The sequence below is a fragment of the Prinia subflava genome, chromosome 14, assembly GCF_021018805.1.
Source record: "Prinia subflava isolate CZ2003 ecotype Zambia chromosome 14, Cam_Psub_1.2, whole genome shotgun sequence".
Classification (NCBI taxonomy): domain Eukaryota; kingdom Metazoa; phylum Chordata; class Aves; order Passeriformes; family Cisticolidae; genus Prinia; species Prinia subflava.
In genome coordinates, this window is record NC_086260.1 from 3852969 (window position 1) to 3880000 (window position 27032).

The window sequence follows — 27032 nt, forward strand, 5'->3', positions numbered from 1 at the left end:
TCCACCAATGGAGCAGGGCCACAGAGTTGTGACATTAGTAATTGTCTGTAAAGATCTTAGAAATAGAAATGCTGCATTTAAAAGCCAACAACAGCATAAATCAATAATATGGGCAATGAGAACATTTCCTTTTTTTGGTGGGGGGGGGTGTGGGGGAATTTTTAACCCCTTTTTTGTGGTTGGAGTTTGTTTTATTGCTGTCATCCTTCTCCATTTAAATTTTATTCCAGTAATTGGGAAAGGGAATTTTATTGGGAATTTTATTTTATTGCTTCTAAAGATTTAGTGAATGCAAATTGAACATTATTAAAAATGTTGTTACTGAACAGGAACAGAAAAATTATCTCTGAAAAAGTGCAAATTCATTTGCATCTGTGTTCCTCTTTAAGATGCAATATCCAGGAAGAAAAATGTGGTTTTATTGTTTGTTTCCTTTTTTTTTTTAAGAGGGAAAGATGATTGCTTTTGGTGCTACTTGCTTAGAGAGTCCAAAGCTTTGAGCTCAGTTTTGGAGAACGTTAAAATAAGCCCACAGGAGGTCTTGTAAAAGTTGTAAGAAATTGTAAGCATGTCTGCTGAGTCAATTAAATGAGACAAATTGCCAGGGTAAGGCTGCAAGGTTCCAAACTTGCTATTTACTCTCTGCTATCTTCAAACCAATTCATTTCTGCCTTTGATTTCACAGCAGATAAATACATGTTTTGGGAGGGGAAAAAAAAAGATGCTAATTAGAAAAAATATTAGTTAAAATTGAAAGAATTATGTAATTAAATAAGGAGGGTCTGGCTTGTTCTTCTTTAGAATGGTGAATATCTGAGAGAATATAGTTTAAAAATGCAGACTGGTTTTTCTAAGTTTCTCCTCAATGAGGCTCAATGCACAAGGCAATTTTTTTAACGACAATTTGAATTTTACTAATAAACTTATTAATTTTTAAAAAGTTACACATCTTGAATCTCTGAGACCATTTGCGATTCTTTCCAATTTTTTAACCCTGCGGTAAGTTTCAGAAAACTCCGAGAAGAAAAGTGCAAATCCAACACGTGCATGGTGTAAATCCCATGTGTACAGTGTGTGCATGCTAAATCTCCCCAAAATTTGTGTGCTGTGTTCATGATCTGCAGGCCAGCTGGAGCGATGCTGCTCCGTAAGCTGCCATGGTTAACTCACCTTGAAATACATCCAGGTCAGCCTCTGGATTTTCTAGATAAGGTGAAAAAGGCCAGTAAAGTCCTTTTCCTCCTCTCCCAGCACAGTTAGGGTGGAAAGCTCAGAGCAGAGCTGCGTGAATAGTTTGGTTTATTAGGCCTGGCTGTGTTTGAAGCTGATGCTGAAGGCCTGCAGTGATTCCTGGGTGGGCAGGGCTGTGCTGCATCCCCTGCATCCCAGTGCCACTTGTTCTCCATCACTTGAGTACTCCATCACTTGTCTTTGAAGCTGCCCTGCCAGGAGCTGCCAGTTGCCCTCTCAGCAAGACAGCAGGGCTGCAGCAGCTGTGTGAGGAGGTCCCAGGTATCTACAGAGGGTCCTGCAGTATCTCCAGGTCTCTGGGCTGTAGCTGTCCCAAGTCTCCTGCTCCAGTAATGCACACAGCTGGCCAGGTGTGAAGCCCCCCAAGGACAAGTGGGACCTGCAGAGAGGATTGGCCCCCAAAAGAAGGAGCATGGAGTTAGGGGTGTTCACTGTGAAGAACAGCAGTGGGTGGGCTGCTGGTGCTGTGGGAGGATGGGAGGAGATTGTGTGGGAGCCTGCGATGTGTAAGAGAAAACATCGGTGGGGCAGTAGGTTCTTCCCCCAGAAAGAGGGAAATGAAAATGTCCCAACAAGCTTGGTGGACATTTGAGGAGACCTTTTTAAAAAGAGCTGTAAAGAGGCTTGTCCTCTGACATTGACATCCTGTCTGGTCACCGCCCAGGAAGAGTGATCTGTGGCATCATCTGGGCAAGACCTTAGAGGATCTCTGCAGGAGAACTAGAGTTTATCATAGTTTTATATTGGGTTTCCCTCAGCGTGTAACTGGATGCATTAACAGTGACATGATCCCGGTGTGACCTGGACTTTAATGGGTTTGAACTTGGAACTGTTCAAACATTAAGAAAAAGCCCTCGCTCCCTGCATGTATTCAGCAGCTGCTTTTTATATGCAGAACCCAGAGCTGCAAAGGTTCACCGGTGGTGCATTTTCAACTTTCAGATGAAAAGGACTAAATAACTGCCAAAAAAAAATGGGCTATTTCTTTCCCAATGCAGATGTGTGACTGCCAGGACATGCATACATCAAAAGGACAACGTGCCACTGAGCAGTTAAAAACCTACTGCTTTGTTTTGTTTTGCTTGAGGCAAACAAAATGTCAAGCCCCTCAGTCTTGGGAGAGGGTTTTGCCTGTTAATGTGTCCTTTGCACAGAGCCTGAGCCCACCAGACAGGATTTGGGGTTCCTTTCCTACCCCTGCAGCTGACTCACTCCATGGCATGGGGACTGTTTGTTCTGGACAAAGCTTTCTTGGGATTTTTTTTTTGACTTTGCACGCTGCCAGCTGTGCGTGATGTACCATCCAGAATATGTTATTTATCCTATGTCAGACCTTATATGTGGCAACAAGGCAGTGACTTGATTTTCCTGTCTGCAACAAGAGCCAAATTTGCCCCTTGCCCTCCAGAGAGGCATTGCAGGTTAGGTTATCTGGCTGCTGTGTGCTCAGGCAGCTCAGAAAGGTACAAATTGTCCCTTTTCAAAAAGAAAACAACAAACCCAAAAGCAAAAAACGCCACAAAAATCTAGCAACAAACCAAACAAACCCTGCAAGGGCTATTTTTGCAGTTTTGGAAGGGTGTCCTGTTCCTCTCCTGCTCAACCACACACCTAAAGCGGTTTCTTTACCAAGTTTCCGCTTGAAAGGAATTCCATTTACAAAGTTATCATCTACCTGCAAACAGATGGGCATAGGGGAAGGCCTCATCCCAGCCTGGGCTCGTGTTTCACATGGAGCTGTGCAGTAATGATGGAGAAGTTGTCACCTGCCAGCAGAGTCATTCCCTGGAATGATGATAGAGTGACCCGGAGTAAAGATGTCTCTTTGGAGAGCTGTTGACAGATTTACTGACCACCAGGTCAGACTACATTGCCCTTTCTTTTCGATATTATGAATTACTATGCATGGAGTTTACTTATTAAATTGTTAGCAAGTTGTGTTGTACCATGTCCCTGTGGTGTCACCAAAGTCACCCTGCCTCACCCCTTCTCCCTCCTCCCCACCTCTGTTCCATCTCCCACTCTTCCACAGAGTCACAACAACGTTGTGTTTCCTACAGAATACTTCTCTTTTACTAGGGATGTAAATCCTTGATCTGCAGACCCTTATTTCAGTTTTTTCCTTAAAACATTAATGAGCTTTTTAGGTTTTTTTTGGGGAAAAAAACCTGCCATTGATGATGATACGGTATAAAAATATAGCAGCTAAAGCATATGTTCTGTTGGTTTTCCTTGTCTTATAGGAACATCATTTTTGCACATCACTATTAACAATGCAAACACCCTGAAATGCTAATAGCACTAGTAAGCTTTTAATTCCATGGAATTTATTGCTTACTGTATTTCCATGAATTTATAACGCTTTGATTCTTAAGAGCCCCATTTAATCAGTTTTGCCTGGCACAGAACATAATAAACAACTTGCTGGTGCTAAAGTGCCACATGGGGGAGGCTGCTAACAAGAAAGTTAAATGCTTCTGCCACTAGCAGTTTCTTCGCTGTATTTTTCATGAGCTGTTACTACCAGTAATGTACTTTGCTGGCTTTAGAGCAGTGGTTAAACACAGTGACAAACCAAACAGTGCTCCAGTGCTGTAAACACCCAAAGCAATGCCATTTTTGTTCAGAGCTACGGTTTAAACCAGGCTTCAGACTCAGTGGCATTTTATGGTGATCAGGGACTTTTTCTTTTTTCTAAAGGTCTCACTTTGCTTGATAATATGGGGCTTTTAGGAATAACTAGTGAGTGGTACTGATCAAGAAAAACAGTGTGGGGAGAGAGGGAGAAAAAAAAGAATTGAAATACCTTAAAAACAATTCTTGTTTGTTTATGCTGTTTGACCATCGAAGTACAGAAAGACTGTCTTAGTAGAAAAATACCAGATTATCAAGTGCTTTAAAGCAGAAAATGTCATTTGAGTCTCAAAACTGCACCAACTTTGTATAATTACCCTTTTAATTATCCCCAGTGGCCCATGAAATTTGTAAAATAGAGCATTGAGAGTTTGATTTACTTACATGTTGCACTTTAGTGTTATGCTCTTAATGAATATTGTTTAGTACTAATGTCAAGCAGAGATTGCTGAGTGCTGTAGAGAGGTGCATGCTGCAGAGCTGGGTATTCAGCAGGGAATTGTGGAAACTCCACCTTAAATGAAGAGTATCTATGTATCTAAAGCAATATGCTATAATTTTTATTGCCTGAATGGAAACTATATTGATTTTATCCTCTGCATGCAAAGTAGTTTATTATATTTTCTTTATTTAACCAAGCCAGAGAATGAACCATTTTTAGGGTAATTATTTGCTTTTGTGTCAGCATCTTCCTTGTTATGGAGAATAGTTACATCCTTCCTCTAAAGGACCAGAACTTGGAAGCAAGCTCTTTAATTTGCCCTTAGGACCTAACTGGTTTAGCCTCTGGTAATGGAAATAACAGTAATCAATATTTGATGTGGGGTTTCTGTGGGGTATCCAAATATCATTTATTGCCAAGAAATTGCTGGAATAAGCTTGTGGGAAATGTAATTCACAGTGTGGTCTGAAAACCCAGCTAAATTAAACAGGCATCTTCAAAGGTGAATGGAAACGTCAGTGAACAGTAAGAGTAAAAAGAAAGAAAGCAGAGTCTGAAGGGTTAGATAATAATTTGTAATAGCTGGTGACCTCTAAATTATTGGTACAAATCTGAATGAGGTGGAGACTCAGCAGAAAGTATTTGCATTTGAAAATGGTCATAAAATACTTTGCAGTGATGCTGTGATCCTCAGGATCTGTCTGCTGACAAGTTGGGGCGATGGGACACTGTGGGTGAATGGCTCTTGGAAGGATGGGCTGCCTTCCTCTTGCCTCACTTTCTTCTTTCCCTTTTTGAATTTAGCAAGTTTTAAGAGCACTGTCAAGTGCTGGTATGGGAGATTGGACCATTGGTACAGCTACCTTGGCATCTCTAAGAAAGTACATGACCAGATACCTCCAGAGAAAGTGGAAACTCTGAGGTTTTACTTTTCCTTCACAAATTTTGTGTCGTGTTTTCCTGCATTTACTTCTGTGGCAGTGTTGGTACTCATCTGTCTCTGAGCTGGTGTCATTATTCTGCTGAACTCACAAGATAACAGCATGGCTTCACATTTCACAGATCAGTTTTTACTGAGTAAAACTCAGCTCTTAATTTGTTCTACCAATTTGTGAATATTCCTGTACATTTGTCATTTATGTTGTTGATACATAAATACTGTAGTTTGAGGAGAGAAACAACAGAAACCCAATGATTTTGCAACTTTCACACAGTTCAGAGAAAATCTGAGCTTAAATCCAGCCTTTAACTGAACAACAAAAGTCTGTTTACATCCCAAGGACCAATATTTTAGCATATAATTTTTTCTTAAAGTAAAAGAGTGAAATGTTTGGTGTATGGATAAAATTTGGGAAGGAGAATTCACAATAAATTTTTTACGAATGCAATTCCAGGGAACTGATTTCTGGAATTCTGAAATTTGAATTTATTTATATTTAAAAATATCTTGTTTAAAAGAAGCTGAAGGGAACAACGTATGAAGAGGCTAATTAAGCATTTCTGTGCGATGCTGAGCACAATGGGGCTCCTTTTTTGTTTGTCCTGAGGCCCCACAATAATAAACAAAATAAGTGCTAATAATTGGGAGCCTTGGTTTGAAGCTGTGCTGAGTGCAGGACCAGGCAGTGTCAGTTTTCAGTGAGTGCATCAAGGCTGACCTTGAACTCGTGTGTGCTGATAAGAGCAGTGCAATAACCCGGTCATACCCGGAGCCGCTCGTATGCTCAGCACTGCTGGTTGGCTTTGATGCTGTTTCTTTTTCCCTTGTCTGGTGCTGTCCTTTGGCCAAAGGTTGGGTGCTCCAGCTTCTCCTGATGCTGAGAGTCACCTCAGCAGCAGCAGTAGCACAGATCACCCAGGTGCTCCTTGTGCCAGGAAAGCCTTGCCCAGTTTGGCAAGGGAGCATGAGAAGATAAATTTGCATAACAAAAGTAGTTCTTTTGGCTTTGTTTGATTCCGTGTGCTATGTTTGCTGTCTCCTCCACCACTGTGCATGGGTGCATTGCTCCCTTCTGCTCGTGCAGCTTTTTAAATGTGTGTGGTATCACATCACTCTGGCCTTAATATACCAGGAGATGGTAGAAGACAGTGTATTTGTCTGGTTTTTTGCTGTTGAAAGGGTTGGAAGTTTGCCTGCAAGCCAAATTGCATGGCAGGAGATTACAAAACGTTTAGTTTCCAAATCTGATTTTCTCCCTTGTGAATTTTTCTGTCTTGCTCAAAGGCAAGATTCATCTTGACCAGCCCAGACTGAGGTGGAGCTCGTAACCACTCTGGAAAGTGTCTTGTGGCTTGGAAGAGCGGCTGGTTGGAAGGAGGACAGTTTTTCAGGCTCACACAGGGCACTTTCAATTCTCACCCCATCTCTCTTCATACTCACGAGCGTTGGTGGGATGTGGTGACAGCATGGACTTGCCACTGGGTGTTTAATGAAGGTAATAATTAGTCACGATGCTGCCCCACCACAATGGGCGGTTGCAAGTTGCCGTGGCAAATCTTGCATCCAAGAGATCACCTCTGTATTTCATTTTGTGTCTAGGCATCAAAATTCGGGCAAGAGCTTATGGCACTTTCGGAGCCACTGAGCTGCTCTTGTAGTGGTTCTAAAAAATAAATTAAAAATCCAAGGAAAAGTAGAAAAAGGCTAAACCCCAGTATATTAACTCAGTGTTGTGCCTCTGCAGTAGTCTGGCATTGCAGATATGGGCTGAAATGTAAACTCTCACCTTAGAAGTAATGAAGAATAAGGGAAATTTCTGAAAGGCAGTTCTACTGCAGTCTAAACTTGGAAGCATGAAGCAGAAGGTTAAGAAGAACACAACCCTCTGAACCTCATGGTTAGACTCACATTTGGCCATGCAGCTGAGGAGGGGCAAGGGAGCCAAGCCAAAACCATCACAGAGAGCCCAGATCACTGTAGGCATTCTTGTTTTCAAAGTTGGTAGGAAATGGTTTTCTGGGAAAAAAATGGAATTGATGTTCTTTTTTTCTTACTTTAGGAGCCAGTTTTCTGATCTCCAGTTCATATTATGAACTTGTACTGGCCTCGAATTTTGGGTCTCCATTTCACTATTTTTCATGAGCTGTAGTTTGTACATTTGTTGGCAAATTTTATGTTTTTGCAATCCTGCACCCTTCTTGCTTTTAAGTAAAGAAGGGAATAAGGACAAAATCTGTATTACGTTGAAGTACTCTTTAGATCCCTTTGCATATGCTTTTGCATATTCTTGACCGATCTTCCTTTATTTTAAGTGTTTTGTAGCATTTTTCTCTCACTTTGTACAATCATTAGCATTAACGGGGTAACAGGAGTGTAACAAGAGCATACGCCAGAGTGTATCTCCTAATTTCCCCTCTGAAGTGGAAAGAAGTTGTCCAATTGGCCGTGTGCTGTGATTTGCCATAGTTAGGACTAGTTTTTGACTCCTTGTAGGGTGGGTTAATGTGTTCTGGGGAGCCTACAGTGAATCACACCGGACTGCATGTGCCACAAATAGGTAGGTGCCACCTTTAAAAGTGCCAGCAAGATTCTGAGGCACCTTTTCCAGCCAAGAGCAAGAGGTGCACGAGATAAAAGAACCATTTGCCCCTGCAAGAATTGTGCATTCACATGATTAGTGAGGCGTGGTATTAAATTATTTGAGCTTTGTGCATAAATATATACTGAGAGAAGCTTTGTAACTGGGGACTTTGGCTGTAGTTTTCTTCTTCATGGGCCAAATGCTCTGCTGCAGATAGGGCTAAGAGTATTTTGGTGGAGCAGCTGAAGAGCTGGTCCTCCTTGTGTGCGTGTTGCACTGTCCCACACCCAAAGAAATGCCTCCTCATGTTTTATGGGTGGACTTTGCAGCTTGATTGGAAATAGAAACACAGTAAACAGCAACTGTGTCTCAGAAATATCCCCAGCAACACAAACTGTCACTATTTCAGCTTCTCTCCAAGGCTGCTTCTTAGGGGGCTGATCTGCAGCTATATAAAAGCACAGTAACATAAGCTGCAGCACCAGCCCTGGAAAATCTTGTAGTACAGCTAACAAATATCTGCAAAACCTTGTTTGTATGTATGTGCGCTTACGTTTAAGATGCAAACTTGTATCTGAGTATGCTTGGCTCCCCGCAGTATATAGCTGCAAAGCTATTTTGAACATCTTGGAAAAGATGGGTTTGTAGTCAGATTTTCTTCTTTTACTGTGTTTTTCTCCCCCTGATGATGTTTATTAACATCCTCCCTGATGTCCAGCTACAAGGGATGGGCGCATAAAAGTTTACATGAAAATACATTTCTCCGTAAGTGCTCTCTCCCTGCAATTCTTTTACAGCTTTAACCAAAACCAGTTTCATCCTGTTTCATCCTTCACCCCTCAGAGCTGATAGAGAGGAGGGATATTTCACTTTCATCTACAATTCACCTTGTCCTTTCCATTTCTCACTTTGGTTTGCTTGTTGCTTTGAAGCAGTGGATGTGACCAGCCATCCAAGAGCCCTGTTGGGAGCCCGCTGCCAGGGAGTGCACCCTGCTCACCCCAGGGATAGCAGGGCACTTTTGAAAGCTCACCCTGCTTTTCCTTCCAGCTTTTTCCATTTGAGCACACCAGCACATCCAAAGTCTCCTTGCTGACCACTAGTGACTGGAAGCACTGAAACAGGAGCTTGGAGTCAAGGCCAATGATTATCTTTTCTGCTTCACTCCCTGAGCTGGGACCTGCAGCCCGGCTCTCCGGACGCGGTTCAGCGCATCCGGGGACGTGCTGGACATGAAGGATTTGCCTGTTTGATGGAAGAGCTGCCGGTGCCCCGGGCAGCTGGCACCTCTTTGGGCCAGTTGTGCTCTGCTCAGCAGAGAGCACAAAGAGGGCAGATGGGAATATGGAGGGAATCTTGTTAGACTGAGCCAGGGAAGATGGAAGGGCTGAGCTCCAAGGCTGACTCTGTGTCCCTGGGGCCAAGAGGGCCCAGTGTGTGGGAGAGCAGTGCACCTTCATCTTCTTGCTCCCACCCCTTTTCCTTAAGGGTTTTATGATTCTCTGTTAGTCTGGAGACACACCTGCCAGCCAGCCACCTTGCAATGGCTTGCTGGGGACAGGACTTTGGTCAGGAGCTTATTTTCTTGTTCAACTTACTTTAAAGTGCAAGCTAACGAGGTGCTGTAATAATTATTTCAAAGCAGTTCTGGAGGAAAAGCTGTGCTAATTGTTTTACTGCACAGCCCCCCTCTTGATCTTCCTTATTTTTTCACCTTTAGCTCTGTTCCCTGCCAGAGCTGAAGTATGTAGGGAAGATCTGCACATCTTTAACCAAAGCAGTGAAAACTTATGGACACTGAGATTCCAGGATCAACAGAGGGATTTGGGGCAAAGTCCTCATTCTTTGTAGCAGATTCTGCTGGTTGGGTTGAATTTGGTTTGGTTTGACAGGAAATCTCTTGATCATTTCTAAGGATCTTTGCCCTGCCTCTAATAATGTACCAGACACAGCAGTAAAAACAGGCCCTACCCAGTGTTATTTGTCTGGTTCCTTTCCTTGATGGAGTTTCCCCCTCTGCAATACAAACAGTATCTTTGGATGTCTTAGATTCAATATGAGATATTTTCAAAAATCAGTTTGATACCATGTCCTCTGGTAGCCAAACTCCATTAAAAAACAGTTTGAATGTAGCTATGTGTAAACAGAGCTGAAAGAGTCATTCTTACCTCTTTTACTTAATCCTAGTAATGCCTAAGGCTCCAGCAGGTTCTTGGGTAGTTTGGGAAGAAAAATGCAGGAGTTGTGCTAAGCCACCTGGGAAGGAATTGCAGCCAGTAAAGCCAACAGCCACCTTTAAACTCTGGTACATCACCATAATACACATTTTAAGAGTGATAATGATTATTTCTGGTCTCCTAAGCAGGGAATGTGTACTGTCAGCTGTTGTGGAAACAAATCAAAAGACAGTCCTTTTTCTAACCAAGGTAAAAGGAAATCTTTTTTCTGCTTAATTTCTTCTTAAAAGGGAAATGATTTTGAAAGACTGTATTTTTTCCCCTATCATTACATTTTATTTCCCTTCACCCACCTTTCCCAGAATCTTCTGTGTAGCTAAATCTAGTAAAATAATGGCAGCTGCAAAGATAAGAGTAAGGCCAGGAATAGGTTCCAAGTGCATATTTACAGCTGCCCTTCTCAAAGCATCCTGTTTTCTTCAACACTGAATCTGTTCTCCATGAATCAGACCTTTTGGAGATAGAGGGACCCCTCTTATGTGTCTGGGTTTGAGGAGGTTTTTGTGTTTTTGAGGATGGATGCATGTCTCTACACAACTGGACATCAAAGCTGTGACTTTTGTGATTCTTCTTATTATTAACGTTTTGTCTTTCCTGATAATTTTGTACTACTCCTCTCCAGTGATTTCTTTCTCAAAGGCTTCTGTTGTTAGCCATTAATGTCAATGGGCTCAGCCACTGCTATCGTGTGGTGCAGAGGAGTGGGAAGAGGGTATGACTTTGCAGAAACATAGGGTTACCTCCAACTACAGAAATCAGGCTGTAAAAATGATGAATATCTCTCTTCTGTCATCCATAGATCTGACAGTTTTGTATAACTTATGAATTAAACATCTGGGAGGTGTAGATGTATTTTTTTTCCCCGTTTAACAGTCACCAAAACCGAGGCCGATAAGCTGTTGAATAATTTTCAGTCATCCAGTAACGTTCCAGCAAATTTTGGGAGCAGATCCCTGGATTGTCTTTCTTAACAGAAACAGTAGGATTGTCATTAGAGTTAGTGAGATCAAGGTGGCACCTGGTGCTGTGTCTTAAAATGAGACTTTAACCTTCAGCTCCATGCAGAACAGACAGGACCTTTACAGCAGACCTCGACAAAGTAAACAGTGTGACACTTAATTTATCTACCCCAGAAACACGAAGGGCTCAGTCGACCTGATGGGATCTGTGGTTCCAGGGAGTCTAGGTATTTAAAACGTGATGCTCAGCCTGCTAAGCCATCCCCTGCAGCTTTCCTTAGTGCATAAGATATGAAAAAAATCTCCTGTCCTGCAAAACAGATATTAAATTGGATACTCTTTCACCCTGCCACGATAAGAAACGCAGCAGAGAGAGGCAGGAAAATGGAATGCTGCTTAGAAAGAAAATATATTTGAATCTAACATAAAAATTGGTGAGATAGGAGGATTTTCAGAGCTAGTAGCAATCCCCTCCCCAATGAGTTGCTGAAAATTCAACTCTCCCTGTAGTTTTTGCACTGGATTGTGAATAAAAATGGTTGTGATTGATGAAGCGTTTGGTGTCTCACTGTAAGTTGGTCAAGAGGGACTTCTAAATCACCCAAATGAAATATTGCATTATCATGAATGGTAACATGTAACTGTTAAGTATGCCGTTGCTTATCATAAGCTCAGGCTCCTCTGGAGCTCTACTGGGCGAGAAATCTTTGTGAGCATTGGAGCAGAGAGTCTCCACACAGCCAGGCAGCACAAAGGCCCCTTCCCTTCCCTTCCCTTCCCTTCCCTTCCCTTCCCTTCCCTTCCCTTCCCTTCCCTTCCCTTCCCTTCCCTTCCCTTCCCTTCCCTTCCCTTCCCTTCCCTTCCCTTCCCTTCCCTTCCCTTCCCTTCCCTTCCCTTCCCTTCCCTTCCCTTCCCTTCCCTTCCCTTCCCTTCCCTTCCCTTCCCTTCCCTTCCCTTCCCTTCCCTTCCCTTCCCTTCCCTTCCCTTCCCTTCCCTTCCCTTCCCTTCCCTTCCCTTCCCTTCCCTTCCCTTCCCTTCCCTTCCCTTCCCTTCCCTTCCCTTCCCTTCCCTTCCCTTCCCTTCCCTTCCCTTCCCTTCCCTTCCCTTCCCTTCCCTTCCCTTCCCTTCCCTTCCCTTCCCTTCCCTTCCCTTCCCTTCCCTTCCCTTCCCTTCCCTTCCCTTCCCTTCCCTTCCCTTCCCTTATTTTGGGATTTGAAAGGAGAAATAGGCAATGTTCCATTGTTTGCTAAAGGCCATGGACCCATTAGTCAGGTTTGGGAAGCCTTGGCAGTGAATTACTCCCTCCTATATGGGGTTCATTACATAGTTGTGTTGCATATTGGGTTTGTTATTGTTGTTTTGTTTTGGTTTTTTTTTTTTTTTTTTTTTGCTTAAAGCTTTTTTACCAATGCTGTGCATTAGAAGATGTGAAGACAAAGTTCTACTTTCTTTACTGACACAGAGAAGTGGCTGATGTTGTTCCTATTTAAAAGAAAAACACTGGTAGATATAAGCCCACTCCTCCCATTGAAAAGCCCTGTATTCACAGTAAGACTAAAAGCCAATCCTTCAGTTGGGCTGAAGTTTTCTATGTCCAGAACTTTCCACGAAGGCCTTGGCAGCTCTTTCTCAGAAAAGGATTAGTGAAATGGATGTTGCTTGGCTGAGTGAGAACACAAAACACCAGATAGCCAAGCAGCCTTCGGATGTTTTAGGGCTAAAATATGGAAATGGGGAAGGAGGTCACACTCAAGTCCAGGATTTTGCTTTGGATATATCTGCACATCCTGATCTCAGATTGGCCAAGCTACAGGTCACCAAAATGCTCTAAACTGAAGTAAATTCTGTAGTTCCCTGTAATGGCCAAAAAAATGTAAGCAACCCTCAGTATGAGATAGGTGACATGCTCAGGCAGTCATGGTTCATTTCTCTGGCTTTCTTTTCCCTGTCTGCTCGTTTTCCTGCTTCCGAGCTGGCCGTGTCTCCTCTGTATTCAAATCAGGTGGCTTCCTGTACCCCTGCCTGTCCCTCTGCTGAGGGGCAGAGAGGAAGAGGATGAGGCAGTAGGTGGGGAATGATGCCATCACCCACCTCCCACTGAAGTCTTTTACCTGCCTGTTTTCATGTCTGTGCTCCAGCATGTGGGAGTTTGGTGACTTCTCAGAGAAGCAGTGATCGAGGTTGCTCACCATGGTAGATGAGTGATGTTCCTTGCTTTCAGGAGTACCCTCAGGAGTTTTGGATTCGTTTGGGGTTTTTTTGCCAGAATTCGGATCGTGGCAGAATGCTCAGCAAGGGCAGACTTCAGTACAAATGGCTAAAATTTGTCAAATTTGCTGAAAACAAGGTAATTGGGGTGGGACGTGGTATGTTGGGTGGTGTTAGTGGTGACACCTGTGCAAGTATGCAAGTATCATACTTTAAAATTCTAGGAGTTTAATCAGTGTAAAGTTAGAGGAAAGTGTTCAGTGTGTGTTAATCTTGGATCCTGCTGGGGTAAAGTAAAGCTGCACAGGAGTTGGAGGAAGAAGAGGCAGATGAAGCTGGGCCTGCACTGTGCCCCCCATCAGTAGTAACCTTAACTCATGAACCTAAACTGAAACAATTGTTAAAACTTTCATCTGAATCGGAAAGCTCCAGGTTTTCTTAACAGAACAGATTCTGTGGCTACTAATTTATTACTGCAATTTAAGAAACAGACGTCTGTCTGACATGTGCCGTGTAGTTCAGTAGGTCACTAGTGACATCATCCTTAAAATCGTTATCTTTGCAAACCGTGCATTTTGCATAAAAGCTTTTATTTATAGTCAGTCATTAAAATTGGACCTGATATTTACTTTTCTTCTGATTAGGTTAAAGAGTGAATATGAACAAAAAGTACCCTCCTGTTAGCACCAAGCAGTTTGCAAAGAGCGCTATTCACATCCAGCCTTTCTAAAGGAATTATGTTGAGCCATTATGAGCTTAGATGGTGTGTGTTGGTTAATGCATTTGGTTTTTTCACTGCTAAGGCTGAATTCATGTCACAAGGGGTGTATTTTATTTGGTTTTGTCCTTACAGGTTCTTGTCCTCACTGCTGAGCAGCTGGAGCCTGTGGTTTGCAGTGGAAGTGTTAGACTTGTAGAGAAGTGCTGTTTTAAAGGATGAGGAGACTGCTGGGGGGCTTGGTGGGTCTCCTCCTCTGCTCTGAGATTACGATAGCAGGAGATCCAAGGCAGTCCAGGTTCCTGTCTATGTGTGAGTGTTTGCAGGGCCAAATTCTGAATTGTCCCATTGCCCAGCCCCTGATGTGACGGGTGTTTGACCCAAGGCAGGGGAACAGACTCCTTGGGTGCATCTTTCTAGAGCATGAGATGTCATAAGGCTCAAATGAGGTCCCCAAAGGATGCCCTGAGGCACTGTAGGATGTCACTACCCAACAGCCTGTGATCTCCTGGCCATGGCTTACAGGGCAGCACAGCCCTAAAGGCCCAGACACAACAGTCCCCTTCAAGGATGAAGTTCTTGGGGTATCCATGAACTCCTCTCCCACATTTCCTCATCCTCCTGTCCTGACTTATCCTTGATATGAATCTTATATTCTGTGAGTGCTTAAAAATAGTGAACATGAGTGCTGGTAACTTTTCCATCCCCCTTTTCCCCATGGAAGCTCCAAAGTGGGATGGGGTTCCCCCAGCCCAGCAGGATGGGCTGGGCAGGATCAGAACCCCTCTCCAAGGGAGCCCAGGGGCTTCTTGCTGGGCTGGAGAATGCATGAGGAGAGAGAAGAAGCCTTTGAAATTGAGAGGCAGTTTAATAACTGTAATGAAAATGATTTTTGACCAAAAATTATGTATTACCAGTTGGCTGAACTGCACAGCATACTCTCCTAATATTAGAAAGGGCTGGGTTGTTTTTTTTCACCCCAGATCTTACCGCTAAGACCACTGGCCCATTTCAATTTTTATTGAAACAAATAAACCCAATAAAAACACTTATGCTGAGAGCTGAAGCTCCACAATAGAAAAAAATAAAAATTACTCTGTATTGAATTTATTGATTTATTTATTTACTCCAACTGGAAAATTGAGTATTGTGTTAATGTATTTTATAAGAATCACGGTGCTCGATGAAATGGCTAATTTATTTTAGCGTATACATAAATAGCTAGCAATTTTCAGTGAGACAGGCTAATGAAAATGATGCCATGAAATTGTCTATACTATGAGGAGTGATGGAGTCAAGTTATTATTGGTTGAGTGCTGCGACATAGTGAACTGGCCATCATGTCTTTGAACTTTTGAACTGCTACTTGGTCGTGTGATTTATTGATTTTGGTATCAGCGTGTTAACTTTTTATTTTTGTTGGGGGGGGTCGCACACGCAGCACGGATGAGTAACGCACTGTGTGATTTCAGAGATGTTTAGGTTAAACAAGATGGTTGAAAAATTTAAAGCGTGTTAACGGAGCGGGGTTACGCCACGTGGAAAGGCAGAGAGATGCTTGTAGGTACCATTAGCTGTCAACACTGATGTTCTGATTGCTGCGGATTAGCCGAATACAAGCGAACTTGGCAGGGTAAGCGCGCGTCGTATTTGTCAGAGAAACGTTGCCGTTGTTCTAAATTAAGTGCGTGATCTCATAGCAACTTTGTTTGCCTATCTACCTTCAACCTCTGCTCGTGCCGTGTCTTATCACGGCGGTGCCTGGTACGGGCAGAGCATCCATGCTCTGTCAGCCCTTCGCAGAGGCGCACTCCATGGTGCCGGCTGTTGCTCGATGGAGGATGCTCGCTCAACAGCTCGTGTTGGACTGTTGTACCACAGAGCTGCCCCCATCTGCAGTCACCCAGACGTGTAAACTTGTTTCACCTTCTAGCTGTGATCCCCTCGCAGGCTGGCTGTAGTGCTGAGCCTCAGCACGCAGCGCTCGCCAGTGGCTGCCTCATGCCTCGGTGAGAGGAGATGGTACACTTGTTGTTCTTGGTGATTTGCTTAGGATGTGGAATTCAGGCATTAAAATAATATTGTTTGACTTACAGTGTTTTCTTGCTGCAGAACTTTTCTCCCAACTGTGCTGGTAGGGGACCCTTTGCATGGCGGCTGCTCTGAGCTCTGTTTCTGATTAAACTGACTAACTTGACACCTGCATTTTACAATTTGCCTAAAGTGCTTTATCCTGTAAAAGCAGCGATTTCAAAGCTTTAAAGCCAGCAGACTTGCAGGGGTTTGCACAACTTAGCTCATCCCACCAGTTCACTGCGATTGTGCAAAACACGACTGGACTTTTCTACCCTACTTGACCCCTGCTTTCAAAATTGCAATTTCAGTGACCGTCCTTCCCATCCCCACCAACCCCCTTTTTCTGCTGTAGATCTCGGCAATGCATGCAAGCGTTATTGTATTTTTTTCCCCAATTATGAAACTGGCATGTCTTTATTTGGATATTAAAAGTGCTCCCCCCCTTTCTCCACTGCGACCCAAAGCATTTCCAGCAGCCTCGCGGTGAGCAGTTGGGAAGCTGGTACCACTTGCCTCTCCCCTTCACCCCCCTTTGCCACTCCATTATTATTATATTTTTTTAATATATATGTATATATTTAATTTTTAAGAGACGGGCTGTTTAAGCCAGAAAACAAAACTGGTGGGAAACGGCTAAAAACAGGACTGACACCAACACCATTAGCAGGGAGGGGGGGGAAGAAAAAAAAAAATTCCATTTCATTGCAACTCTGTTATTGTTTACTTTGCCATACACATCCTAATATGGTTACCTCCCTGTCAAAGCGGCCGAGCCGGGCTGAGGGGCCCCCTCGGGGAGACGCTTCCAACTGCTGCTCAGACAATAAGAAACAAACGGCGCAACTCCACAAAAGGGCTGCCCGGAAAATAAGTGTCAAATAAATCCTGCCGAACTCTTCCTTTTCCCGGCACCCGGCCCCCGCCGTGTGTAACCTGGGGGGCGGCTCCCGCGGATCCCCCCGCGGCCGGGGCCGGACGGGGCGCGGCGGGAGCGCTCCGCGGCCGCGCAGCGCTGCCAGGTGGTGCCGCCGGCCGAGCCCCCCGGGCCGCCCCGCGCCGCGGCCGCGGCTCCCGCCGCGGAGCCGCTTCTCTTATCTGCAGCGCCAGAACAAAGGTAGGTTGTTCAACTCCGCGCTCCGGGGGGAGGGACAAGTTATTTTTGGAGGGTTGTCTTTCCCAGTGCATGACTGGTTGACCTAAAAGGAGAAGGGAGAGAGGGGAAAAAAAAAAAATAATAAAACAGGCGGAAAAAAAAAAAAAAAAGAAGCCCGGCACCGCCACCCCACCGGCACAGCGCGGGGCGGGCAGGGGAGCAGCGCGGCGCGGCGTAGTTTTATTTTTATGCAACTTAAAGAAGCCGGATTCTCCCCCCCCCACCTCCCCTTCCCTCCCCCTGTAAAATGCCCAGCTATTTCTAGAAAATTTGCGTTGCTGAAATACTTTAATCTGTGTGCTCTATTTTATTCTTTTAAATATTGTTTTTTTCTCTCTGTCTTTTTTTTTTTTTTTTTTCTTTTTGCGTTTCTGATTTTATGAGCACATATTCCTCTTAGCGGCTATGAATTCCTATGAATTCTAAATAAGCTTTTCTAGGGATGAAACGTGCGGGGTATTTTTACACGAGGATTTCAACTTTTCGGTTGACATAATCCGAAGGTACCACAGCCTTTTCTGCGACTGTTCAAGTGCTTCCCTGCCCTGCAAGGAGTTATCACATTGCTTAAACCAGCCCTTTATGCCATCATTTTTTCTTTTTTTTATTCTTTTTTAAGCCTATATGTTGCTCAGCTCCAGTGGATGCTCTTCTTCTCCTCCGAACTGAAATGCTCTCAGGTTCTGCTGTGCTTCTCGGTTTGTTTTGAACACGTAGGAAAATATTAATACAGAGCAGTGAAAAAAGAAACAGTGATGCGTCTTCCGTTCAGGGGAGTCGGCAAACCTGTCCACTTCTGTGCCGGGAACTATAGAGAGCAAATCCATAATTCAGTGCAGGAGCAAATGAATTCACGGCGGTGCATAGGATGGGTATTATGTAACTTAATAAGAAATGTGGTTTTGATCGTAGGAGCGGACGCTGCGCTTGTAGGTATAAATATCAAATCTAGGTAAGTCTGTGGAGGAGCACTTTTCTTCCAGCCTGCATTAAGCAGCGTTGTCTTCAATCCCTAATTCTTATGGGATTTTGGGAGGGAAGCAGCTTCTTCCTAGATTGAGTATCATTCAAAAAATCTTTTAAATACCTGTTGTCTACTTGGTTGCTTAATTGGCTCTCCTTCTTCCTGTCTCTGCTGCTTGCTCTCCCCAGTTATTATGGGATCTCTAGATTTATTTTTTTTTTTAGGAAGTCTCAGTTCCAGAGCAAACTTGGACAGCAAAGCTATTTTATTTTTTTTCCCTTTCCTCCCTCTAAAATATTATTTCTCATGTATTACTGGAGATTTCTTTTCTCTGCCGTTCTGTTTCTCTAAAGCTGTGCAGCCTGACCTGTGCTAATCAGAAACTCTTTTTAAAATATAAGACCAAGTCAGATAATGTAAATAAACTTCTGTACCCGCAAACTTTTTTCCTATAAAACTGGGATTGATTTTTCTTAAAAAAAAAAGACAGTGCAACTCACTAATGGTAAACACAAATAAATGTGTTTTGTAAAACCAAAGGGTGTCTTTTTAAACACATTTCTAGTTTTTGCTTTTTTGGGCCTTGTAGGGGATGATAGGAATTAGTAGCCTTTAATTAGACGTGGAGATATTCACATTTTACAGGGATTTATGTTAGAACATGGAATGGCGGGTGGCTTGTTTCCTCATTATGAATACTCCCTGCACATAATGAGGTTCATCATTAGTTGATGGAGTGAATTTGCCCTAGCTCTACCTTGAAAGGCACATAATTTACATACTACTTCAGAGCTTAGGCTTTAATGGATTCCTCGATGAATAAAATGAAAAGCTACTTTCTTTAAATTTTTGAACAGTGTTTTGATAATACGGATTTAATAAGACATTCAATTTCCTTGTTAAGTATATTTGAAAGTGCATTCCCAATTTTAGCACAAAATATACTTCCCTATGTTGCTCCCCATAATATTAGGTAATACATAAGCAAATATATACTGTTGTAAACATTTTTGGGGACGTGGAGGGATTATTTTACCCCTTGTGTGAGGTGGCACTGGGCTCCTTTGGCCTGGTCTCCAAGCATAGCAGAGCTCACCTACACTGTTAAAATATCACAGAGCAGACCTGCTCCCCTGTTAAAGCTCGTTCTGCCTGAGGAGTGTTTTAACTGTGTATTTGCTGTGTACATTTGCAGTGATGGATCTTTGGAAATGTGGTGCTGGCTGCCAGGCTGACAGTGACAAACCCTCCGGTCCCACCTCCCTATTTATTTTAATGAGACGAGAACAGCAAAAACTTCTCTGGTGCAGTTCCACCTCTGGAACTGCTGCGTAGATGTGATTAGATTAGAGCAAATTGAATTGTAGGCTGCCTGATGTGTTATCATGTCATCAGCTTACTCCAGCCCTGGTCTACAGGGTAGAGTTAGCGAGACATCCTCATCCTCATCTCCTTCCTCCTCCTCCTCCTCTTCCCTGGGTGTGTAGGTGGGGGCTGTGCCTGTCCCGTGCGTGGGGCAGGCTGGGCATGGCCAGCACCTCTCCCCACTGACACTTGCCAGTGTGGTGGGGGAGTTGAGAGGCAAAAAATGCAAAGCAAAGGCTTGTTTTGATAGAATGTTTTATTACCTGAAAATGATGAGCATGTATTAACATTAATAGAATAGTCTGTGTCATTCTTTTTTAGGCAATTTACCTCCGCCACAGACCTGTCTGCTTCAAAATCTTTCTCTGTTCTAAAACATATATTTGTTTAGGGAGTTTTCATTGAAGTGTACATGACAATTACAGCTGTTCATTAACAAAATTGGGTATTTGTTTTAAACTTTAACCAATCACTTTGATATGCTAATTATGGTGTAATTTAATTTGAGCCCTGTAATGATGATGCCGTTATTATGGACATAAATGATGCAGTTAAGCTGAGAGTAATCTCATTTGCATACTGTACATGCCAGTAAATTAAGCCCTTTCTTCGACTGCTTCAGCTTTAATTTTCCACTTCTTTTCACACAGCGCCTTTTCAGCCAGTCTCTTATAAGCCCACTTTGTAATAGTGCTGATGACTGTTTGATGTGGAGAGTTGCTGCACCACAATAATGCAAGACACAAGATGTAACATTTAAAGGATTCATTATCTTACTGAGTGTTGCTTTAAGAAGCTGGGATTAACAAGGGTGGAAGTGTCCTCTCCGTGGAGCCATGCAGGTCTTCCCAGAAACAAATGCAATCTTTATTTTTTTTCCCCCCTTTCTCTCGGTGTACCCTAATAGTGAAAGGGTTTCAGTGAGGCCTCGTGGTATTTCTCAAGAATGAACTAAGACATTATCAGAGCTCTATAGTACAACATTTGACCTTCTCTGTAGGGTATTCTGTGATGCTCCACTGTTGCAGAAAAGTTATTGGATACAATTTGCAATATAATAGAGATGTGAGATACCAGATTATTTCTCATATTGGGTGTGTGGGCTCCAGATCTACCTGTGTGACGTACAGCAATGCAGAATTGAAGTCTGCATTAGTTTTTTTCTTTCTATTTATTCGCCAGTTTCTCCTTTCATGGCACTTTACATCAGTTGACCTTAATATCAGGTTAATTGCAGATTCAAATTCAAAAACCTGTTGTTATGCCTACTGATATTCGTGAAAACTTGGGTTTTGAAAGAAGAAAAATCACCAACAGCAAACAAAAATGAACTGCGTAAGTGCTGACTTCAATAGTTAATCTTTTCCAATTTACCATGTTGTCATTGAGCTGAAGTATTCTCATAACACTGTGGCGTACAAAGAAATCATGTGAAATAAACAGGGCTCTTTTTATAGCTGCTTACTATTATGGTTAGATATTTTCATAGTTTAATACCTCTGGAAGTAAAGCCCGTCTCAAGTTTTTTGCAGCAGTTGGCCTCTCAGAAAGCCATTGTTGTGTGGGTAACCAAGTTAACTAAAGATCATTATTAAAACCTCGCAATCCTTTCCTTACACAGGGTCCCATGACCAAAAATAGCTTGTGCAGTTGCCCACAAACATGCAAGTTAATAACTTCCTGGGTGAACAGTGTAAAAGCTGCTGATTTCCAAGGCATGCACGTCCCTCGTGGCCTCCACCCCTTCGGGGTGCGCAGCAAACAGATGGGAGGGTCCACGCTCAACTGGCCAGCATTTAATGAGACTTCAGTTTTTATGGCTGTCACCTACACTCGGTTTCAGTTCTGCATTTCTCACATGCCATCTTGTTTTCCAGCAGCCCTTCCGTGGTAGCCTGGCTGTGCATGAGCGCAGGCCGGGGCTGTGCTGTGGGGAAGGGCTGCCTGAGGGTGATCTGGCTGCCCTGTTGACCCCCCTGTTTCTGGTCCAAAACCCCAGGAATCATTCCCAACAAGCCCACTGCTCTGGCCACCAACTGCCCTGACATGCAGGATTTCAGTTCTCCTTGTACACATCTTATGTGTACAAGCATTCTTCTGCACATGGCTGGTGTGAAGAAAGCCAGCCAAGGAGATGTGTAAGGACAGAGGGTAGTGTGGGCTTGGCTCTAACAGAGCCTTTGCTTTTCACCAATAACACCAGAGCTAAGAAGGTGACATTTGCCAGCTACTTCTTCAGGCTGGACTACATCAGTGTGCAGTGTCAAATCTTGGGGTCTGCTTCTGAAGGAAAATGTGTCCTGAAGAGGAAAGGCTTCCCCAGTGCCTTTTCTGAGGCTGTTATTGTGTATGGGGTTCATACACAAGCACACCTGGGAGACAAAACCCAGCAGCTGTTGTTCCCTTTGTGCTCACAGCCCAGGGCTGCTCGGGTTGCTGACAAAACTGGGCGCAAGCTGACTCCACCCAGGGCACAGGTAGGGAAAGGGTTTCTCACAACACAGGGTGATGCAGACTCTCCCAGAAACTCCATAAAGTCAGAAATTCTCTAGAATAACGCTGGAAAAACTTGGCCTGTAAAGTTCATGAAAATGAGTTTGTGATTTTGTCTGTTTTAGCAGTAGCCCTATGGCAGAAGCCTTTGTCTTCCTTCTAAAGTTAATGTTTGTGTTGCTTTAGGATGCCACTAGCTGCAAGGGATGATTCATGTCTTCAGATTCTGTAGGAATGAGTATGCTGAGCATCTCTCTCTTGTGCCGTGGAGGGATTTCTGTCCCTAGAAGACAATGCCAATAGGATGGACTGAGAGTTGGGCTAAGTGACTCTCTTTTGGTGCTTGTTAGTGCTTTATGGATGCAATGATAGTGCAGTGTGCTGTGCAGAACTTCAGTGTTAATCTTTTTGGGAGGTAAAAATATTTCTTCCAAAATGGTTTCAATACATTGCCCTTAAAGAAATCATGTTGCAAGAGTTACCTTCACAAAAGAGGTTTCAGGCGTAGTTTCTCCTACTCTCTTTGTCCTAATGAAACACATATCCTTCCTCCCCTCACAGGACCTTTTGAGTTTATTCTGGATAAAGAAATTCATTTATGAAGATTTTACCTTTATCATCCTTCCTCTTTAATCTGATCCTGGATTGCAATTTTCAGTAAGTTTCTCCTGCCACACTTTCCAACATATGAACCTTTTCAACCCAATCAGGTGGGAAATTAAAAGCTGTACCAGTTCTGATGATGTACTGTGCAGCCCTGTTTGAACATTTCTGTGTAATTCAGGGTTGCTGTGTTTAAAGAAGTTTTTCACCCTTGGTAATAGTAGCTTTCTGCAGAAAGTTATTTCGAGGAGTTTTGAGCTTTGTGGGAGATGGATTTCTCTTTTTCCAGCTTTGTTTACAAACTGCTTTGTTCTTACCCTTTTCCAGCAAAACAAGTGTTTCTTTACAGAAATAATTGTGGTTGAGAGCAAGGCCACTGAACCTGTCTCTAGAATTACAACTAAAATAGATTAAAGAGTAATTTATCATATGTTAATATACTTACCCATCAAAGTCATGGGCGTCAAGACACAGAAACAAAAATAGACCTCTGATCTCTATCTCTGTAGTGTTTTTCAGCATCGAGTCTGCTATTGGTATCTAGAGAAAAAGCTCTAGGAATTTGTGATTGTATTTACCAGTAGCTATGGAGAACAGTTGTCTCTCACTGAAATTACCCCAAGTGCCAAAGCTGCTGCCTTTTCCACGTCTGACTGAACCAAGTTGACTTCAAGTTTCAAAGTGTGAAGATTCCGTTCCCACACTTGTCAGTTTGTTCTTATTTGTAAACACATCTTATCGTGGCTGTAGATGGTGCATAGGTATCTGTGATGAGAAGCTTGGGAAGCACCTACAGCTGCTTTGCTTTTCCAGCATGAGGGAGCCTCCTACAGCTGTTCCCAACAGCAGGCAAGTGGCTCACCTGGAGAGCATCCTGAAAAGAAAGATGTTCTGGAAGTCTGGGTGAATCTGCCTGTTGCTGCTGGTCCTGAGTGTACACAAAAGTCAAGTAGTGAAAGTCAAGTAGCTGTTAGGGTTTCTTTTATCTGTGAGCCTTTAGTTCTTCTGGCTGCATGCACCCTCTTCCAGCAGCATTTTTTTCCTGTGACTGGAGGACGTGAATGTCTCTCTGAGCTGGCTGAGTGGACAAAGCAATGTGATGTAAACACATTGAACAAACGTGCTTCAAGCAAGACAGTGAAGTTTTCTTAAGCAAAGCTGTTAGAGATAAAGCCCACAGTTCAACCCCATCCCTTGCTCCTGTTATCCCTGTACCATCTGGGGGTATAGGGTGGGGCAATGTAGGTAGGAACACCCTGGTGTGTCACCAGCTCTTCCTTGTGACATGTGCCTGATTCTGGCTGTCTTGGATTTGACTTTGCATTGGCTCCAAATGAAACACTTACTCTAAGGATGGTCTTTCAAAAGACCATGTTCTTTTTTCCAGATAACTGCAAATTCTTGAGCTGGGCTATTTAGGTAGTTTCCCGCGACCATCACTTTGAGGAAGATGAATGAAAAAACTCTGCTTTCAGGTGCATGGCCTAAATCAAAAGCAGCTCTGTTTGAGTTCTCTGAAGTCTGTGAGGGTTTTACCATTATTAACAGCCACACAGCCCCAGGCAATGGTCCTCTGTTTTACATGGGGGGAGAGCAGTATCTTGTGGCCCAGTTCTTCTCTGCTGCAGGGTAAGAGTGTGCAAGGGGCAGCCGTGAGCAGGGACGCTGCAGCAGCTCTGTGCTTGGTGACACGGCCAGAGCTGTTGGAGAGGGGCAGCCAGGCTGGTCCTGTGTGACAGAGCCTGAACTGGAGGCAGTCTGCCAGCTGGGGAGACTGTCCTGTGTCTCTGCAAACTCTTGGACTTCAGGACAAACAACAAAGCTGTGCATGAAGAGTTTCTTAGGCTTCACGCTGGGGTAAGGCTTGCAGTGTGTGATCAGCAAAGCTTTGAGACCCGCAGTGCAGCCCTTCCAGCTGTGGGATATTTCATGTGTTTGTTGGTATCTCCTTTGGCAAAGGAGATGGAATCAGGGTGGGTGTGCTACAGTCTTGGTGAGGGAAGGCGGTACTGAGGAATGAGCAGCTCCCAGTGAATAGGGAGCTTTATACTGCTTTTACAGTGAAACAGATATAAAGAGGAAGAATGAAATGATAATAACCTAAATTGGTGCCAAATGTATGGGATTCCATGTGTGTGCAGTAAAGGGAAACCCAGCTCCTGTAGTTTTCCCTTGGAAAATGATTGGTTCTGTATTTAGAACCTATGTGCAGGATGACCATATAAATGTGGTTAAGTGGCATAGGATTCTGATCAAAGGGGCAATTACAAGTAATAAAATAGGAAATATAATTATTGCTACTATTTCAGATCTTATAGCCAGGGAGAATCCTATCTGCTAGATGGAGGAAAAACCATAACATGAAGAGAAGAAGAAACCCCCCAGATTTCAGCTTTTTGCGCTGTATAAAAAGAGGGCTGAAAAGTAGAGATACATTTCCTAGAATCTCAGAATTCCCAAATAATTATCAAGGGACAGTTGTGAGCAGCTTAACTGTTGGCTGAGCTGAATTAGAGCAGAAACTGAATTACCAACTTCCACACAGGAAAATGTACTGAAGTCAGAGCTGTGGCTGGGTTATTTTCACCAAATGTCCAGCACATATGCTGCGCTTGCTTTTATTGTTCACCGTTATGGTGTCATGTCTCGCTAGATTGTGCTTTGCTACACACCTCCACCCCCTAACAAACTGGCCCTATATGTGCATGTAGGCAGAATATAGGGAATTAAGCTGTGTGACAGTGAACTTCTGGGGGTTTTTATATGCTTGACAAATGTTTCTTAAACATGGTATAAATACATTGTACAGTAGAATTCAAGTGTTTGAGGGGCACGTTTTACTCCCAAAAGAAATGTGTGTATTTTGGCTTTGTATTCCTCTGTCTTTTTTCTTATCCTCTAAAAGAAATATTTAGTATTTTGAAGGCACCTATGTTTAGATAATACAGGTTTGGACAGTATTTCTCCTCTGTATGTTGAAGAGTTCTTGCCGACACGCCTGGACAAACCTCACCACCTAAAACCCTCAGGCCAGATTTTGGCGTTCGGTGTCCTCGGAGGGAGGGATCATAGCTGTTAATCCTGTAATAGTCAGGATTCTTCAAGGCAGCATCTTCTGTCCTCCCACAGGTTAGAGTCTCGGTCTTACCTGACAGCCTGAATATTTCTCTTCAAAGGGAACGTAAACTCTTCTGCAGGCTGGGCTCACCCTCTCTTCCCCACGCCAGGTCTTGGCCGGGCGCTTCTCTCGTTCCTCGGCCTTTTTGCCATAACTGTTTTCTTCCTTCCTGGTTCCTTGGAGAAAATACAGTGTATTTGTAAGGGCCTGTCCCTCTTGAGCCCGTTCCCAAGGGTGTGCCTGCCTTGCTGAAGAGGCCTCTCCAGAGGAAAGGCAAGGGCAGCTGGACTGATCCCATCACTCTTCAAGACCGCGAGGTCATGCATTTGGTCCCCTTGCAGAAATGCCAAAGCCTATTTAGAGTCAGACATGTAAATACTCTGCTCAAAAATAATAATTTAAAAACAATCTTGTGGCTGAGTTCTTCAGAGGAATGGGAACGTCAGCTGGCATTGGCTCTCACCTGTTTTGATAAGGCACTGCATTTTCAGCGGGTGTTTGTAAGCTCCAGATACTTGGGATGAAAATAGCTTCCTCATCCTGTTCCCTTCCCGCGGGTGGGCGAGTGGCTCAGAGGCACAGCAAGGGACATGGGTGCCTTATCCCAGCTCCTTGTCTTTTCCAGTCACACTAGCTGGGTTGTTTGGAACCAGTAAGTGCTTCACTGCACACTTGGCCCCATCACACCCATCCCTGTGCTAAACTCTGCCATGGATGGGGGCTCTGGCCTCCCTGTGCCTTACCAGCTCCAGCAGTTACAGCTTGCCTGCTTTATGGTGCTGTTGTAAGCCCCAATTCACTGGTGGTGAGGCGCTTGGTACCCCTCAGATACGTGGGTCCTAAGAAATGTTAGGAGCTGTTGTGTTTGTTTCCCCTGAAGGGTAGAAGCTCTCCTTGCCCCCGTGCAGCTGATGCTCCGTGGCGTGGCACTGCACCTGGAGGCTTGGTGATGCTCTCAGGTGAACTTTGCTCACAGGAGAGGCTTTGATAGAACACCCCCTCCAGAAAACTGCAGGAAAAGCATTTTGTTTCATTAGTGTTTGGGGTGGAAATATGCCGTAGATTAATCCTCTTTGGAAAGAGATTAAGAAATGTTCTCTCCTCCTCCCTTCTCATGTAAGAGTAGGTAATGTTTATTCTTTCTTTATTAACTACAGACGTCAGAGAAAAAGGACTGTTGCCCTTTGATTTTATTTACAAGGCAAAAGTGAAAACTTGTTTGATCATATCATGGCTGTTTAGCTTCAGCGTAAGAGTGGAAGGGAACCTGTTTCCAACTCCTATCATGTC

The 27032-nt window shown here is 43.6% G+C and overlaps 1 protein-coding gene across 6 annotated transcripts in view; it reads left to right on the forward strand.

Annotated features, from left to right (window-relative positions):
• FOXP1 (forkhead box P1) overlaps window positions 1-27032 on the forward strand; it is a 379483-nt gene that overhangs the window by 165557 nt on the left and 186894 nt on the right. The window contains exon 1 of one of the 6 annotated variants that reach the window (XM_063411790.1): window positions 16394-17160. The exons of the other annotated variants lie outside the window; for them this stretch is intronic. The gene's annotated coding sequence lies outside the window, so the exon portion shown is untranslated. Of the gene's footprint in view, window positions 1-16393; window positions 17161-27032 lie in introns of those variants that run through there. 6 annotated transcript variants of the gene reach the window in all.